General features: G+C 41.6%; 1 protein-coding gene across 2 annotated transcripts in view; it reads right to left on the bottom strand.

The window, feature by feature from the left end:
- UGGT2 (UDP-glucose glycoprotein glucosyltransferase 2) overlaps window positions 1–18,861 on the bottom strand; it is a 4,352,373-nt gene that overhangs the window by 3,411,476 nt on the left and 922,036 nt on the right. The gene's annotated exons all lie outside the window — the stretch shown is intronic.

Below are 18,861 nucleotides of genomic sequence, written 5' to 3'. Positions count from 1 at the left end.
CAGCCTCCAGGATGCCCCTGGTGGGGTCTCTTCTGAGGAAAGTTGCAGAGGTGGAGGCTGCTCTGGTGGAGTGAGTACTGACCCCCCTTGGGGGGAGGCTTTCCATGTTGTTTGTAGCAGAAATGGCTGCAGTGTGCTATCCATTTGGAAATGGTTTGTTTGGAGATGGCTTTGCCTTCTGCCCCTGTGGCAAAGCTAACCAGCAATTGATCAGCTTTTCTGAAGGATTTAGTCCTGTCTAGATAGAATCTGAGCTGTCTGTGAATATCTAGAGAGTGCAGGTTCCTCTCCCCCTTGTTCTGGGGATTAGGAAAAAAGGTGGGCAAATTAATGGATTGGTTGAGAGCCACACTGGACACCACCTTGGGCATGAAGGATGGGTTAGTTCTGAAGGATACCCTGTCAGCATGGAAGATGATGAAGGGTTCCACAGACATGAGCGCTTGGAGCTCGGAGACTCTTCTGGCTGAAGTGATGGCCAGAAGGAATGCTGTCTTCCAGGAGAGAAATTTTAGCTCTGCAGAAGAAATTGGTTCGAAGGGGGGTAGGATGAGCTTTTCCAACACAAAGTTAAGGTCCCAAGCTGGGGATGGTGCTCTTCTGGGTGGCCTCAATTTGCTAGCCCCTCTTAGGAACTGTTTGATCAAAGGGTGTGAGAAAAGGGGCTGCTCAGTGGAGAAATGAAAAGAAATAGTAGAAGCATGAATTTTTAAAGAGGAAAAAGAGAGGCCACTGTGTAGCAGGTCAGCTAAGTAATCCAGGATTTGAGGGAGGGAGGGCTGTGCCGCATTGGCTCCCTTAGCTTGAATCCATGTGCAGAACCTTTTCCATTTGTCAGCATAAGACTTTCTAGTGCCAGGGTGTCTGGCCTCACGTATAACATCTAGAACCTGTTTACTGAGGTTGGCAGATTGATCGGGGGTTAGGGAATAAGACAAGCTGCCAAACTGAGCGTCTGCAATTGGGGATGCATGAATTCTCCTTCCTTCTGCGTCAGGAGGTTTGGAATCTGAGGAAGATGCCATGGTGGCAGTGGGGACAGGCTGCGCAGCAAGGGGTACCAGTGCTGGCGAGGCCAGTCTGGAGCTATAAGAATTGTCCTTGGTTTTTCCTACTTTATTTTGAGCAGTCAGCCTGGGGATGAGGGGTAGTGGAGGAAAGGCAAAGACCGACATTTTGACCCATGGGAAGGGCAGGGTATCCACTTTCCAAGCCATGCAGTGATGCTCCCTGGTGCAGAATTTGCTGAGCTGATAGTTGGTGTGGGAGGCAAAGAGGTCAACCTTCGGGGTGCCCCATTTCTGAGTTATTAGGGTGAAGGTTCTTCTGTTGAGCTGCCACTCGTGTGGGTCCAAAAGATTTCTGCTTAACTGGTCTGCCAGAGAGTTGAGAGAACCTAGCAGGAATTGTGCTAACAGGTGGAGCTGCATGGCAGAGGCTGTGTGCCACAGGGTCATGGCCAGTCTGCATAGAGGGTAGGAGTGAGTCCCTCCCTGCTTGTTGCTCCACCACATCACAGTGGTGGTGTTGTCTGTTTTGATCAGGAGAGCCCCTGGGGAGAGAAGGGGCTTGAAAGCTATCAAGGCATGCTGGACAGCCATCATCTCTTTTTGGTTGATGTGCAGAGGGATTTGCTGTGGGCTCCATTGGCCCTGTATGCATCTGCCATCCAGGTGTGCACCCCAGGGATAGTCTGAAGCCTCTGTGTTGAGGGTCTGGGCAGCAGGGGGGGGGGGGTGAGAAAGGTAGTCCCTTGTTGTGGAAGCATGCTGTTGCCCACCAGACACACAAGTAAAGACAGCCCTTGCAAAGGCCAAAAACACAGCATCAATGGGACCAGATGCTATCCCAGGTTGTGTCTTACATGAGCTTCAAAATGAACTAACCCCCCATCTCAAATAACTATTCAAACTCAGCCTTTCTACAGGTTATGTACCTAAAGAATGGCGTAAAGCAAAAGTCGTACCACTCCTCAAAGGTGGTGCCACAACTGACCCTGGGAACTATCGCCCTATAAGCTTGACTAGCTTGGTCTTCAAAGCCATGGAACGCATTATCATGGAGCTCATTAACAGGGACATTGGGAACCTCCAGACACTGGACCCCACCTAGTTCGGCTTTGTTAAAGGCAGATCTTGCCTCCTGAACTTGGTCGACTTCTTTGAAACAGGCACCAAAGCCATAGATGAAGGGAAGGTGGTCCACACAGCACATCTGGACCTCGCTAAGGCATTCAACACCATCCCACACTCAGGAATCGTAGACAAACTCACCAGCTTAAATATCAACCCCCATGTCACGAGATGGGTTGCCAATTGGCTCTCAGACAGAACCCACACGGTAAGAGTGGCAGGCGCCATGTCTGACTCTAAACCAGTCACAAGCAGAGTCCTACAGGGCTCAGTCCTGGGACCCCTCCTGTTCGGTATATATTTCTCCAAAGTACAGGCAAAGGCAGAGGGACTGTGGCTAACCAAGTTCGCAGATGACTGTAAATTGGGTACAATAATTGACTCTCCAGCTGACACAGACATCCTGCAAAAGGGTCTCACAGAGACAAACACCTGGTGTCAAAGTCACGGCCTCAAGCTAAATGCCAAAAAATGCATAGTAATCCCATTTGGGAAAAACAAAGTACCTACAAACTACCACATAGATGGGAATCCACTATGTACAGAAGAAGTAATTAGGGACCTGGGTACCCAAGTAGATAGCATGCTCTCCTTTGATAACCACATAGAAGGATTTCCTGACTGTTTTGGCTATGTGGCACACCTGATCACAAAGGGTTTCTCATCCAGATCCAAGGAGGTGATTGTGCCCCTTTACTCCTCACTCATTAGGCCCATAATAGAGTACAATGCCCCATTTGGGATGTACCTCACTAGACACCTGCAACAACTAGAAAGACCACAGAAGTAGTTCACTAAGAGGATTAAGGGCCTTAAACAATTACCCTATGAAGCACGACTAAAAAAAGCTCCAGCTCTTCTCAGTCGCTTACCGTCTGCTCAGAGGTGACCTATGCCTGACCTATAGGGCCTTGTCAAACCCTGAACTAATAGACATGCTTCACCTTAGAAAAATGAGATCCCTCAGAACCACTCGTTCTAGCGACTTGAACCTATGTACAACAATAAACAGGACATGCTAGAGGGATAGATTCATGTCCCAGCGACTCCCCTCACTCTGGAATAGAATCCCAATCCATATTCGACAGAGCTCCTCTCTGACCCTCTTCAAGAGAAATATTGATGAGTGGATGGGTAATCGTAAGTTCTACCCTGGGATCACTTCAGGAGCCCTGTTGACAGAGTCCCAGGTTACTAATCTAATGGGGAGGTGAAAGCCATCACTCTGTGGCTAGGCTTATAAATGCCTATGGGCAGATAGCCTAGTACTTACCTATGAACCTATGAACCTAAAGAAAATATTTTCTGAGGCAGGGAATTATAGGTATAAGAGTCTCCAGGTCTTGAGAGTGTTGACAACAAAGGCTTTTTAGGTACCACTGAACTTTCCTCATATGCAGTCTGGCATAGTGAATGAGTAGTATGCAAGATGCCATGAACCCCAAAGCTTGCAGGATCTTCCTTGCAGATAACTGAGGTCTGGTGGCTAGATGAGAGAAGTAGGCTGTCAGGAAAAATTGCTTTTATGGTGTAAGGAATGCCATCTGGGATGCTGTGTCCAGGCTTTTTCCCAGGAATATAATCATTTGGGTGGGCACCTGTTTGGATTTCTTTTTGTTGATTGTGTACCCTAGGGAGGTTAGTAGGGACTTTATAAAGGCCAGGTGAATGAGCAGCTTTTCTTGGCTGTCTGCCTGAATTAGGTAGTTGTCTAAGTATGGGTAAATCTGGATATTGTCTGCGAAAGGCAATGGCCGGAGCCAGACATTTTGTGAAAACTCTGGGAGCAGTAGTTAAGGAAAAGGGAAGCACAGACAACTGAAAGTGCTGAGATCCTGCCCTGAAATGGAGATATTTCCTGCATGACTCCCTGATAGGAATGTGGAGGTAGGCCTTTTTTAGATCTAGGGTGGTTAGCTAAGCATCCTTGGACAGCATGGGTAGCAGCTGCTGGAGGGTGAGCATTTTGAAGATTTTGGGATCATCAGGAAGGTGTTAGAAATGTATAGCTCGAGGATGGGGCACCAGGTGCTTCTCTTTTCTGGATACCAGAAAAAGTCTGGAGTAGAAACCTTGCTCTATCTGTTCTGCAGGAACACGCTCTACTGCCCTCATAGAGAGCAGGGAAAGGCACTGGTTTTGAGTCTCTGCCCACTGGTTTGGAGGTAGATCTGGGAACCCTTTTGGGGTTGGAAGGGTTTGGAAAGAAAATTTGTATCCCTGGGACACTATGTTGAGAACCCAGCAGTCGTTGGCAATGGTCGCCCAGGTGCTTGCGTGAAAGGAGAGTTTTCCTCCTAGGAGTAAGTGAAGGTGGGCAGAGGGATGAGGTGAGTCACTGTGAGTTCTTATCATAAGAGGGTGGCTTCGAACTCCCTGGTTTTGAAGTGGAGGTAGCCCACTGCTTAGATCCCTGCATTCCCTGTGGCTGCTGTCTGGGGTGTCTGGTTCTCCTGGGTCTGGGCTGGACTGGCTTAGTGGGAGCAGGAAAAGACCAGTGCTTGGGGGGACAATGCCTGCTGAACCTGGGTGGCTGGACCTGTAAGAAATCCTCAACTGTCTGCATAGATTTTGCTTTTTCTTCCATCTTTTTTAAGACTCTGCATAGATTTTGCTTTTTCTTCCATCTTTTTTAAGACCTCTTCTGCCTTAGTGCCAAATAAGTTGCCTTTGTGCATGGGGGCATCCAACAATTTAGATTTGATATGGGCAAGGGCTGTTCCTTAAGCCATGCATGCCTTCTAATGACAGAACCGGTGACTGCTGCCCTGCAAGAAGCTTCAAGGGCGTCAAAACCACAGTGCAAGGTATGTTTAGTTACTTGACTTGCAGAATGCATTAACTCTTGCAACTCTCTAGATTCTGCACAAACAGAAAAGGAAGACATTTTTTATTGGAGGAGTTCCAGGGTATGTTGCTGAAATGTTAGCATATGGAACTGACAATTTAGTGCCATGACAGCAAGAGTAGCTGAGGTGTATACTTTTTTACTCCATCTGTCTAGTGCTCGGGAATCCCTATCTGAGGGGGTGGGATTCTTAGCAGAGGTTTCTTTAATCCTTTTAGGCCCTTGAGAAATTACCTCAGGGTCAGTAGTAGGATTTTTAAAAAGAAATCTGTGCAAGTTAGGGACTCTATAGCACCTGTCTAGCTTTCTGGGTGCAGGAGTCAAGCTGGATTCCAGGAAAATATCCTCCGCAACATCCAGGACTGGGGGGATGGCCAAGGGTCTGTGCTGTGGAAGATCTAAGAATTCCATGAGTTTCTTTTTAGACTTTGGGAAGTCCTGACTCTCCCATTGGAAATGCTCCCTTAAGCTATGAAGAGTTTCCCCAAAGGAGAAATCCTTACGGGGAGAGGCTAAAGGGATGGAATCCTCTGCATCAGAATCCTCATAAGTAGAGAGGGGTTGCATGTCTTCATATTCAGATACATCAGTCTCATCTGACTCTTGTTCAGACAAAACTACAGGAGACAGATCTCTTTTCCTTTTGGAGGGGGTAGCCTGGCTTCCCCTGATCAGCATGATAAGGTCTTCTGCCATTTTAAGCATTTGAGACTGAGGCAAGGAAGCAGGTGCCTGAGATTGGGTCGTCGGTTTCTTGGATGTGGTTAGTAGCCTGGGCCTAAGAAACTCGGTAGTTTTTGAAAGAACGGCAGTCGCGAAAGAAAATATCGGTTTGTGTCAAGAATTGGTAGCGCGAAGGACTTCCTCGGAAGCCAGTACCTGTTCAGTGGCTCCAGACCCAGCCAAGGTAGAGACGACCACAGGATCCTTAGCTGAAGAAGAGTTTTACGGCATACCAGACTCCAAAACAGTCTCAGTAGCGGCTTCCGAATCCACAGAAATGAACATCAGGGGCTGCGAAAGCACCTCACTGAGGACCAGAGAATTGATGACTAGCTTAAGAGTGCGTCGTTGGTAGGTTTCGACCTGTGCGGTCTGTCTCTGTCTTTATCTTTATGTTTTTTCAGAAGATCTGCTGTCAGATGGCTTACCAAAGCCATATCGGAGTTTGAGAACTGTAAGCGAAAATATCTAGCTACAATAAGGGCCCGACGATGGATAGTTCTGGCGTTGAACAAAGCACAGAAGCGACAACGGGGGACGTTGTAGTCTGGGCCTAAACAAGTGATGCAGTAAGAATAAAAGTCTCAGTGTGGTATTTGCTTTCCACAGGCGAGACAGTGGTTAACTTTTTCTTACATTGGTTAGTGCAAGAAAAAAGGATCCCCAACGGGGTACTTAGCTTTAGAAGACTTCAGCTTCAGTTCAGTGGACGAAACTCAGGTAGTGGTCGACTGGCACTTGTGTGAACGGCTTCTGCTTCGGGCTCCATGGCAATTTAGACTGATGTAATGGCATTGGCTGCCTTACTTTACACTACTGACGACCTGACATCAGTCCTGATGCGACAGCAAACGATGCAGAAATACTAAGCCTCTAGTATTTGGACCGGCTGAGGCCTACTCTGGCAGGGATAACCTAAATGTGATGACTGCAACAGTGAAACACGAAGAACATCATCTACATAAAGAGGACCTAGGTTACAAGAAAGACACCAAACAGAAAACTTCTTCCATTTGAATAAGTAGGATTTCCTAGTAGTGGGTTTCCTGGCCTCCTGCAGGACGACCCTATGCACGTCCTCAGAAAAAAGATGTCTGTGGAATCAAAATCCTATCACCTACAGCGTCAGTTGAAAAGTGGACAGGTGGGGATGGATGACAGATTCCTTGTCTTGTGTGAGTAGGTCCACCCTGTGAAGTAACTTGTGATGATTCCCCTTAGCTAAATGCAGAAGAGGGAACCAATGCTGCCTCGGCCAAAAGGGAGTCACCAACAGGATTTTGGGAGCATCCTGTTGAATTTTGAAGACAACTTTTGGAATGAGGGGAAGGGGGAGGGATGCGTAAAGAAACATCACCTTCCAAGAAAAAGATAGGGTGTCCAACAGCCAAACCAGAGGACCTGAGACTCTGGCACAAAAAAGAGGAAATTGTTTGTTCAGAGGGGAAGCAGATCTATTTGCAGAGTACCCACTGGTGGACAATGTACAGAAACACATCCCTGTGAAGCAACCATTCGTGGGATTGAGTTAAAGACCTGCTCAGAGTGTCTGCCACAATATTTTGACCTGAGGGAATGCAAACTGTCTGAAAAGTCACTTGATACTGGACAGCAAGTTCACACACCAGGAGTGGCAACCAGCAAAGAAGATAAGATCTTGTTCCTCCTGTTTGTTTACATACTACATCACTGTGCTATTCTCTGTAAATACATTGAGAGATCCTGGGGAGAAAAGAAGATGAAATGCCTGAACAGCCAGCAGAATAGCTCATCTCTGACACTGATATTATCTTTCTGTTGAAGAGGAGACCAAACACCCTGCACCTTTAAGGGAGTCAAATGCTGCTCCCCATCCCACATCTGAAGCACCTGTGAACAACTTCTGAGAGGGAAGAGGGGGATGAAAAGTGAGACCTGGATTTAGAGACAACTGCAGAATCCACCACTTCTTGAGACAAAGTATAAGAGGAAATACAAATTCAAGGGGATGTGCATATTGAAGTCAAACAGACCACTGAAACCTTCTCATGTGGAGTTTGGCCAAAAGGAGCATAGGAATGGTAGAGGCCATGAACCCCAGAGCTCTCAGAAATTCCCTGGCTGCTATAGAGGCCAGAGAAGAAGAGTTTGAAAAATGGAAATGAATGTTAAGGTCTTGAGAGGAGGCAGGGATGCCAGCACAGGCACAGTCTGGATCCTGCACCCCAGATAAACATGGTTCTAAGAAGGAGTAAGAAAAGACTTTTTGAAGTTTCTGTGAACCCCAGGTGTTGCAGAAGGGAACTGGCAGAACGAAGATTTTGCAATGAGATCTCTGGAGAGGATGCCTGAAACAGAAGCTCGACCAAGTAAGGAATGACTTGGATCCCCTGAAGCTGGCAAAAAGCAATCACAGGAACAAGAAATTTGGTGAATACTCTTGGGGCAGTAGAAAGGCCAAAGGGCAAAGGAGAGAACTGAAAATGCCAGAAGCAATAGAGAAATATAAAAACTTCCTGAAAGGGGGATGAATAGGGATATGAAGATAAGTATTCTTGAGATCCAGAGACACCATATAAGCCTGAGGAAGCAAAAGAGGGAACAAAGTCTGAAGGGACATCATTCAAAAGGAGGGTACCTTCCGAAAAGTGTTTAGATGACAGAGGTCTAAATTTGGTATTCAGATACCCTCTTTCCTGGGCACTAGAAACAATCTGGAGTAAAACCCCCTCCCCATTTGAGACACAGGCACCACCTGAAAAGTACCTTGAGTCAAAAGATCTCAAAGCACCCCTGGAAAGAAGGACAGCTGCTCCTGAGGGGGCTAAGGATTTCCCATAAAGGGGAAAGAGATTTTCAGACTGTGAAATACTCCTGGAGGATAATGGATAAAATCCAGAAATCCTGAGCAATCTTTAGCCAAACAGGAAGAGAGAGAGGCAAGAAAAAGTGGAATGTAGCTCGGAAGAATAGGATAGTCAGATAGCACCTGGTTTATCTGAAAAAGGAGACATCTAAGGCATAGAAGTCTGGGTAACTTTCCCAGGAGAAGCCCCCCTTGCCACCCTTTTTACCCTTAGAAGGAAGGAGAGAGATTGCCTGCAAACAAACACTGGTATATTGGGGTAATTTCTCTGAAATTCAGGCACAAGATAATAGGATCATATGAGATTACTAGGCTATCGACTGAGAGGTCATTTTAAACCTAGCCATTTAATCCCAATGTAATACCATGAAAATGCTAGTCAATACCCAACACTGCGTTTAGTGATGAATGCTTATGTCCAGGAGGGTTGTGGGTGCTATCCCTAATAAGAATTTACGGTGCCCCATTCACTCGTCTAGGTTCCACTTGAACAGTGTCATAGAGATGTTCTGTTTCACATGAATTGGTAGTCTGTTCCAAAGATGTGGCAGTCGCTGGGAGATAAATCTGCCCTCCAGCATGTCGTATTTAAAACGCAGGCCATATTTAGGTCCAAACTAAGAACGGAAACACCAAAAACCAAGTGCAAAGTCTGGACAAGGAACCAAAATGCAGCATAGAAAAAATACTTTAATAAAAAACAGTAAAGTGCTTTCATCAGTGTTGATTACAAGTTAAAACTGAGAATTAAAATTTAAAAAAGTACAGTTTTGTACCTACCATAAATGTAGATGTTCGAGGATTCCATTGCTGCAGTCCTTACTATTGGGTATAGTCCGCGTCCAGTCGGCCCGAATACCAGAGTATAAGGCTGACGTCGGTCAGGGCGCATTAGACTGACGTCAGTACGTCAGGGTACTAATGCGCATGACCGACGTCATATCCTCAGTCTTTTCTTGCCCCAGATGTCAGAAGACCCTAAAAAGACAAGTCCCAAAATACCTGCACCAAAACATGTACAATATATACAAGAATATATACAAAAATATAAGCATGTAAACTCACCTACACAACCACCCCTAAACACAGAGGGCAAGGAGGGAGCGTAAATTGGACTGCAGCAATGGAATCCTCGAACACCTACATTTATGGTAGGTACAAAACTGTACTATGTTCTTCGCTTTCCATTGCTGCAGTCCTTACTATTGGGTAGAATCCCAAAGCAGAGGTAAGGGAGGCTGGCAAATCATAAAGAAGTAGGAGCTGACAACATGCCTTGCAAAACAGCTGTGGCAAAACCAGCCCTAGACTTAGAGTAGATAGGAAGGTGATAATGCTTAGAGAAAGTATGCACTGAACTCCAAGTAGCTGCTTCCAAAATATCCTTAGTTGCCACCCCTTAGAAATGCTGTTGAAGTGGCAGTAGCCCTAGTGGAATGAGGCCTAATCCCAGCTGGAATCTCCTTGCCATGATGGGAATAACAAAATGCAATGCAAAAGCCAATCCACCTAGAAATAGTTTGTTTTGACACAGGCTTGCCCTGTGAACTCAAAGCAAAAGAAACAAACAACTGCTGAGACTGCCTAAAATCCTTAGTCCTGCTTAAATAATAACGCAATTGCCTGTGTACATCTAAAGTGTGCAAAATCTTTTCCCCTTTATTTTGAGGGTCTGCATAAAACGTAGGCAAATGAATAGTTTGGTTTAAAGCCACACTAGAAACCACCTTAGGCATAAAGGAAGGATTAGTGCGTAATGATACCCTATCCTTATGGAAAATCAAAAGGGCTCTACTGCCATAAGGGCCTGCAACTCAGACACCCTTCTTGCAGAAGTAATAGCCAACAGAAAAGCAGTCTTCCATGACAAGTATTTCAATTCAGCAGTAGCTGCAGGCTCAAAAGGTTGTAGAGTAAGTTTTTCCAACACAAAATTGAGATCCCAAGCAGGAGTAGGAGCTCTACGTGGGGGTCTTATGTTCTTTGCCCCTCTAAGAAACTGCTTGAACAAAGGATGCGAAAACAAAGGTGGGTCACAATCATAGTGAGCTGAAATTGCTGCAGCATGAATCTTAATGGAAGAGAAGGACAAACCTTTGTCCAATAACTCAGTAAGATATTGAAGAGCCACACTCAAATTAGGCTCAGAAATCTCCAAATTCTTTGCTGTACTCCAATCTCTTCCATTTTTCTGCGTACACTCTCCTTGTACTAGGTCTTCTAGCTTCCATAATCACATTTAAAACTTGTTGAGGAAGTTGAGACCTGCTGTGTTTCAACACAGAATATGCCAGGCTGTTAGATGAAGAGAGTGAAGCTTGACATTGAGCAGATGACCGTCCTTCTGAGATAACAGATGAGGAATCAGAGGTAAAGGCCATGGAGGCTTCTTTACCAGACTCCGTAGTAGTGGGTACCAGTGTTGCCGAGGCCAATCTGGAGCTATCAAAATCATCCTTGGCCTGTCTTGTCTGACCTTTAATAGTACCTTTGGAAGAAGAGGCAGAGGTGGAAAGGCATACACATGAAGGTTTTTCCAACTGAAAGACAGAGCATCCACTTTCCAAGCTGTGTGATGAAACCCCTTTGTGCAATACTTTGGCAGCTGGTGGTTTAGTGGAGAAGCGAACAGATCTATGTCTGGAGTTCCCCATGACACTGTCAATTTCTGAAATACATGAAGATCCAGTTTCCACTGTGGGGATCCATGATTTGTCTGCTTAACACATCTGCTAAGGAGTTCTGTGCTCCTGGCAGAAACCTTGCCTGAAAAGTTAGTTGCAAGCTTAGCGCAGTCTCCCATAAAATCATTGCTTGCCTGCATAGAGGATAAGAATGTGTTCCCCCTTGCTTGTTGATGTACCACATGACAGTTGTGTTGTCTGTTAGAATCAACACCTGCCCTGGAAGAAGTAACTCCTTGAAAGCCATTAATGCAAACTGGACTGCTAACATCTCCTTCATGTTGATATGTAGATGCTGTAGTCTGGCAGGCCACTTGTCTTGTATCCACTTTCCATTTAGATGAGCTCCCCAAGCAATGTCCGAGGCATCTGTCGTTAAAATCTGACTTGCCTCTGGCCGGGTCACAGAGAGTCCCTTGTTTAGGTGACATTCCTGAGCCCACCACAAGAATTCTTTTGAAGGCAAGGTATTATTTGAATGACAGTGTCCAAATCCTGGCAGTGCTGTGTCCATACATTTTGAGATACCATTGTAGCTTCCTCATATGCAGTTTGGCATTGGGAAGCACCAGAATACAAGATGCCATGAACCCTAATGCTTGAAGGACTGTCCTTGCAGTCAGCACGGACTGATGAGATAGTTGATGGAAGTAAAGTGACAGACTCTTTTGTTTGTCCGGGGTTAAAAGGCCATCTGGGCTGCTGTATTCAGTCTCACACCCAGAAAGCACATGTCTTGAGAGGGTACTAGACTGGACTTTATTTCGTTCACAGAATACCCTAGGCATCTTAGCACTGCTATAACATATTCCAGATGCTGTAGAAGGTCTTCCTTTTCTTGAGCCAGAATCAGGCAGTCGTCCAAGTAAGGATAGATTTGAATTCCTTGAAGCCTGAAGTAAGCTATCACTGGAGCCAGAACCTTTGTGAATACTCTGGGCAGTAGATAAGCCAAAGGGCAATGCAGAGAACTGATAATGAGAATTTCCAGCTCGAAACCGCAGATACTTCCTGCAACTTAGCCTTATAGGCACATGAAGGTAAGCTTCCTTGAGATCTAAAGTTACCATCCAGTGATCTTTGCCCAGCAGAGGTAAAAGCTGTTGTAACGTCAACATCTTGAACTTGGGAATGTCCAGAAAAGTGTTGAGGAGAGATAAATCCAAAATTGGTCTCCACGTGTTCCCCTTCTTTGGTACTAGGAACAGGCGAGAATAAAATCCTAGGCCCCTTTCTGATACAGGGACTGGCTGAATGGCCCCATCTGGAGTAACTGAGAAACTTGCTTGTGAGCCTCCTTTCTTTGTGGAGGAGGCGTCTGGCATGCCTTTGAAAGGGGCATTGTATGGAAATAAAATCTGTAACCGTGGTGAATGATATCCAACACCCATTTGTCTTGAGTAATTAAATCCCAATTTTCTTTGAAAAGAGACAGTCTTCCTCCCAAAGGAGCTGCCAGGCGAGAATCTACTGGCAGCTGAAAAGACAGGTCATTGGGTCTGTTTACGAAAGGACTGACCCCTGCCCTCACCAGAAGTCTGAGCAGGTGAACTCCTGTTCTAGGCCTAAAGAACCTTGAGCCCTGCCCCTACCACGTCTAGACCTACCCCTAGACTGGGAATCATAAGCAGGATATGTCCACCCCTTAGCAGGCCAATTTCTACTAAACTTGGTGGCTGCACCTGCAAAAAATCTTTAACAGTTTGCATAGACTTAGCTTTGTCCTCCATTTTCTTTAAAACTGCTTCCACAGGCGATCCAAACAACACATCAGACTGTAAAGGAGCATCCAAAATTCTTGTCTTAACATGCTCAGCTAAATTCTGATCCTTCAACCAGGCATGCCTGCGAAGAACAGAACTAGTAGCAGCCACCCTCGAGGAGGCCTGTACAGCATCAAAACCACATTGCAAAGAATGCTTACCCACTTGCTCAGACACATGAACCAAGTCCAGCAACTCTTTACACTCAATACCTTCCGCCAAAGCATCCACCTTAGATTTTAATTGTGAAAGGAGATAATTCTGATATTTTAGCATGTGAAACTGACAATTCAACGCTCTCATGGCTAGAGTGGAAGAAGTATACACTTTCTTTCCCCACCTATCCAAGGCCCTTGCCTCTTTATCAGTGGGAACAGGATTTTTAACCACAGAAGCCTTAACACCTTTAGGCCCTTGAGAAATAGTTTCTGGGTCCGCCCTAGGACTCTTAAACAAATACTTATGAGCTTGGGCACCCTATAATACCTATCAGGCTTAACAGGAGCAGGAGGCAAAGAGTCAGGATTCAGGGAAGCCTCTGCAAAACATCTTCCACCACATTCAACACAGGAGGAATAGCTAAGGGCCTATGCTGGGGCAAAACAAGAATTCCCTAAGCCTTTTCCTGGAATCAGAGTAATCCTGGCCTTCCCATTTAAAGTGCTCCCTCATGGAATGCAGAGTCTCTGAAAATGAGAAATCCTCAGGAGGAGAAGCTGTAGGAGTGGAATCATCCACATCAGAATCAGAATAAGTAGGATACTCCTGCAAGTCTTCCAGAAGACTCTGAAGCCTCTGAACACTGTTCAAAACTATCAAACTCCGGTTCCACCCTGGGCCTCTTATCAGGAGGGGGCATAGAACCTCTAATCATAGTAATCAAATCTTCTGCCATTTTAAGCATATGTTTCTTAGGTACAGAACCCGAAATGCTAGGAGAAGCCCCACTGAAGCTAAACTAGGCCTACCTCTCAAAGAAGTTTTGGCAACAGAAGGGGAGGCTCTAACTACCTTGGGAAGAGAGGGAAGAACAGTTACCTGAGAAGCCCCCTCAGCCTGGCCTACCTCCTGAGAAGGCACATCCTGTAACAGTAAAGTTTCTGCCTGAGACTCCATGGAAACTCCTGGCAAAACCTCTGGCTCCACTGAGCCTTCTAAAGAACCGGCGTCCGGGACTGCGGTTCATCAACCCTAGGCTTCACTGTTTTGTCCTTGCGCTTCTTGACGAAGCGGGCGCCGGAGCATCCGGCGGCATTTTATAATTGCAATGCTTCCCAAACACTAACCTGGCACAGTCTAACCTCCTCTTAATAGTGCGTTTGTTAAACCTAGCACAAGAGCGGCAACCAACAACGTCGTGCTCAGGCCCTAAACAAGGTATACACAAGGTATGGTAATCCCTATGAGGTATCTGTTTCCCACAAGAAATACAGTTATTCACTTTTCTGACATCCGGTAAAATACTGAGGCAAGAAAAACCAAAATGTTCCCCAGCGAGTACTTAGCCAACTCTGTTTCGGTCTGAAACTCCGGTTTCGGAAATATTTCAGAACGCCAACCTGCACTCGCAAAACTGCTTCTGCATCGGACCATGCGGCAAAAAAGACTGAGGATATGACGTCGGTCATGCGCATTAGTACCCTGACGTACTGACGTCAGTCTAATGCGCCCTGACCGACGTCAGCCTTATACTCTGGTATTCGGGCCGACTGGACGCGGACTATACCCAATAGTAAGGACTGCAGCAATGGAAAACGAAGAACATCTAAAAATACACAACCCCCTTTTTTTCTCATCCACTTTAACCATAGTGAACACCTAAAAACGCAACAGTATAAAAAAGATTAAATCTATACATAAACCCATTTTCTGAAATTGTTTTGAAATTTAAACATCACACTCATAACGGATAAGCTTTCATTAAGACCAGGGTGAATATAGGCATTAAGCCTGATCTGCCATTTTAATTCTTTAAGCTCAACAATATCATTCCAGGGACCACCCCTTGCATCTTTAGCTACTATGTCCAAACCCATAAACCCAAAGGAATGACTGGGAAAAAGTGAAATATGTTTTATCAAAGCGTTATTCACATTCTGTTTCCTAATACTAAGCATATGTTCATAAATTCGTTCTTTAAATTTCCTTTGGGTTTTTTCCACATAGTAACATTTACACTGAGCACAATGAGCCAGACAGACAATTCACACTGAATTACAATTACAGAAAAAATATTTTTTTAACCATATACAATTCACTTTAACATACTTTTTCAACATAAGGTACTTAGACTGATTACAGGCACCTCATTTAAAGATACCATTTTTCTTCTGGGTCAGATTACCAATCAAATAATTATCCCCTTCCAAAATCTGTTTAAATGACCTCCCTTTTCTATAAATGATCTTGGGAACATTCCCAAAATATCAGTTAGTCCCTCAAAGTAGGAAAACATGTTCCAATTTTTTTCTCAAGATATCCACAATCTGCGTACTGTTATTAGTGAAGGTCATAATGAAGGAAAGGGGAATTTTTTTGTCACTTATTCTATTATTCAACCTCAAAAATTTCCCACTATCTTCAGTAATTTTAAGTATAGGGGTGTAGCAACCATTTTACCTTTTCTGCAAAACATCAGCTAAAACATTCTGTATTAAGCTCAATGGGTAACCATGCAATAAAAATCTGCCCATTAAACTTTTTGCCTCAAAGTCAAACATATCATCTTCAGTTACCATCCTAGAAAGGCATAAAAATTATCCTTTGGCTGCTCCTCTCTTTTTTGATGTCCCAGATGGCAACTATCAAAATGTAGGAGGCTGTTAGAATAAGTAGGTTTTCTATATAGCAAAAATACACTGGTGGAAACGTGCTCAACACAATTCTTTTAGAAAGAACTGTGTCGAGCACCTGTTTCCACCAGTGTACTTTTGCTGTTTGGTTGCTTCTCTCTGGTTCCTGGTTGTTTTGGTTTTTCATTGCTGGAGGTTTTCTATATATGTTACTAATAAGCCTCCTATTATTGACATCCTTACAAATATATATGGCCAAACATGTTATATCAAAAGCATTAACTTTAAAAGTAAACTTGAGGAAGGATGTGGTGTGACTCAAGTAGTCAATAAATATGTCTAAATCATCTAATGACCTATTCCAAACAATTAGCACATCGTCAAGGTAACGAATATAAAATTCACAGGGAAGTGGATTACAATAATTGAAAACAAATTTCTTTTCCCACTGTAGTAGGATTATGTTAGCAAAAATGGGAGCACATGCTGCCTCCATTGCTACTCTATTCCTCTGCAAAAAAATAGTGACCGCTTATATAAACAAAATTATTCTTCAGGACTAGTTCCATTAGGGTAACCAAGGTGTTAACCAATCAGTTACTTAAATCTTGACGAAAGCTTATCCATTAAGAGTATGTTGAAACTACGTTCATTAATAGTTAAAATTTCAAAACCATTTCAGGAAATGGGTTTATGCATTAATTTAATGTTTTTATACTGTGTTTTTTAGGTGTTCACTATAAAGTGAATGAAAAAAAAGGGGGGATGTGTATTTTCAGTTTTTAATTCTCAGTTTTTAACTTGTAATCAACACTTTATTTAACTTGGACTTATTCTCTCAACTGTGGTTGGTTGTTTTTGTCATGTGACATATAACAGGCGGGTTATTTAAATTGAATTGTTTTGCATGTTGATGTTCTGAAAAAGTCTTTTGTTACAACCTGACGAAAGCGCTCAACTTTTTTTTTTTTTTTTTTTTTAATTAAAGTATTCCTTCATTTCTGCGTTTTGGTTCCTTGTCCAGGCTTTGCACTTGTTTTTTTTGCCATATTTAGGTCCCTGGAATGGGTAGCCCTAGTCCCATTTGATTTACTGATATGCAGCAAGTTCATAAGGTTTGAGTTTTGGATTGCTCTGCAGGCCAGGCATAAGTCCCCCCTAAGAAGTCTATACAACATGGAGTATAGTAACAGGGACTTTAGTCGGCTACTTTTAGCACATGAGGTACACCCCCCCCCTTTTTTTTTTTTTGGGGTTTTTGGGTTCCTTTGGGGTTTTTTTTTGGGGGGGTTTTTTTTGTTTTTTAATTTTTATTTTTAAATTTTTTTTTTTAAAAAAAAAAAAGGGTTAAAAAAAATTAAAAGGGGGTTTAAAAAAAACCCTTTTAAACCCCCCCAAAAAAAGGGGCCCTTTTTTAAAAAAAAAAAAAAATTTTTTAAAAAAAAAATTTTTTTTTTTTTTTTTTAGGGGGGGGGGGCCCCCCTTTTTTTTTTTTAAAAAAAACCCCTTTTTTTTTTTTTGGGGAAAAAATTTTTAAAATTTCCCCAAAAAAAATTTTTAAAAAAAAAATTTTTACCGGGTTTTTAAAAAAAAAAAAAAAATTTTTTAAAAAAAAATTTTTTTAAAAAAATTTTTTTTAAAATTTTTTTTCCAAAAGGGGAAAAAAAAGGGGATTTTTTTTTGGGAAAAAAAATTTTTTTTAAAAAACCTTTTTTTTTGGTTTTTTAAATTTTTTTTTGGGGGGAAAAACAAAAAAAGGGGGTTTTTTTTTTTTTTTTTAAAAAAAAATTTTTTTTTTTTAAAAACCCTTTTTTTTAAAAAAAACCTTAAAAAATTTTGGTTTTTTAAAAAAACCCCCCCTTTTTTTGGGTTTTCCCCCCCCTTTTTTTTTTAATTTTTTACTTTAAAAAAAAAAAAAAGGGGGAAAAAACCCCCCAAAAAAAACCAAAAAAAAATTTTTTTTTTTTTTCCCCTTTTTTTTAAAAAACCTTTGGGTTTAAACCCCCCTTTTTATTTTTTTTAAAAAACCCCAAAATTATTTTAAAAATTTAAAAAAATTTTATTTTTTTTTAAAAAAAAATTTTTTTTTTTTTTTTTAAAAAAACCCCAAAAAATTTTAAAAACCCCCAACAAACAAAAAAAACCCCCTTAAATTAAAAAACCCCCAAAAACCCCCCCCCCAAAAAATTTTAATTTTAAAAAAAATTTTTTTCCCCCCCCAAAAAAAAAAAAAAAAAACCCCCAAAAAAACCCCCAAAATTTTTTAAAACCAAAAAAAATTTAATTTTTTTTTTTTTAAAAATTTTTTAATTTTTTTTTTTTAAAAAAAAATTTTTTTAAAAAATTTTTTTTAAAAAAATTTAAATTTTTTAAAAAATTTTCCCCAAAATTTTTTTTTTTTTTTTTTTTTTTTTTAAAAAAAACTTTTAAAAAAATTTTTAAAATTATTTTTAAAAATTTTAAAAAAAAAATTTTTTTTAAATTAAATTAATTTTAATGTTAAAAAAAAATTTTTTTAAAAATTTTTCCCCTTTTAAAATTTTTTTAAAAAAACCCCCCCCTTTTTTTTTTTAAAAAAAAAATTATTTAAATTTTTAAATTTTTTTTAAAAAAACCCCCCTTTTTTTTTTTCCCCCCAAAAAATTTTTTTTTTTTAAAAAACCTTTAAAAATTTTTTTAAAAAAATTTTATTTTTTTAAAATTTTTTTTTTTAAAAATTTTTCCCCCCCAAAAAAATATATAAAAAAAAAAAAAAAATTTTTTAAAAATTTTTAAAATTTTAAAACATTTTAAAAAAAAAAAAATACTTTTTTTTTATGAGAAAAAAAAAAAAAAAAATTTTTTTTTTTTTTTTAAAACCCCAAAACCCCTTTTTTAAAAAAAAATTTTTAAATTTAAAAAAAAAATTTTTTTTTTTTCCCCCCCCCCCAAAAAAAAAAAAATTTTTAAAAAAACCCCTTTAAAAAAAACTTTTTTTAAAAAAAAAAAAAAACCCCAAATTTTTTAAAATTTGAAAAAAAAAACCCAAAAAAAATTTTTTTTTTAAAAAAAAAAAAAAAATTTTTTTTTTTTTT

This window comes from Protopterus annectens, chromosome 5.part1, assembly GCF_019279795.1.
Source record: "Protopterus annectens isolate FY-2018-M chromosome 5.part1, PAN1.0, whole genome shotgun sequence".
NCBI classification, from domain to species: domain Eukaryota; kingdom Metazoa; phylum Chordata; order Ceratodontiformes; family Protopteridae; genus Protopterus; species Protopterus annectens.
The sequence above is the reverse complement of the archived record's forward strand: the minus strand, read 5'-3'. Positions and strand labels throughout refer to the sequence as shown.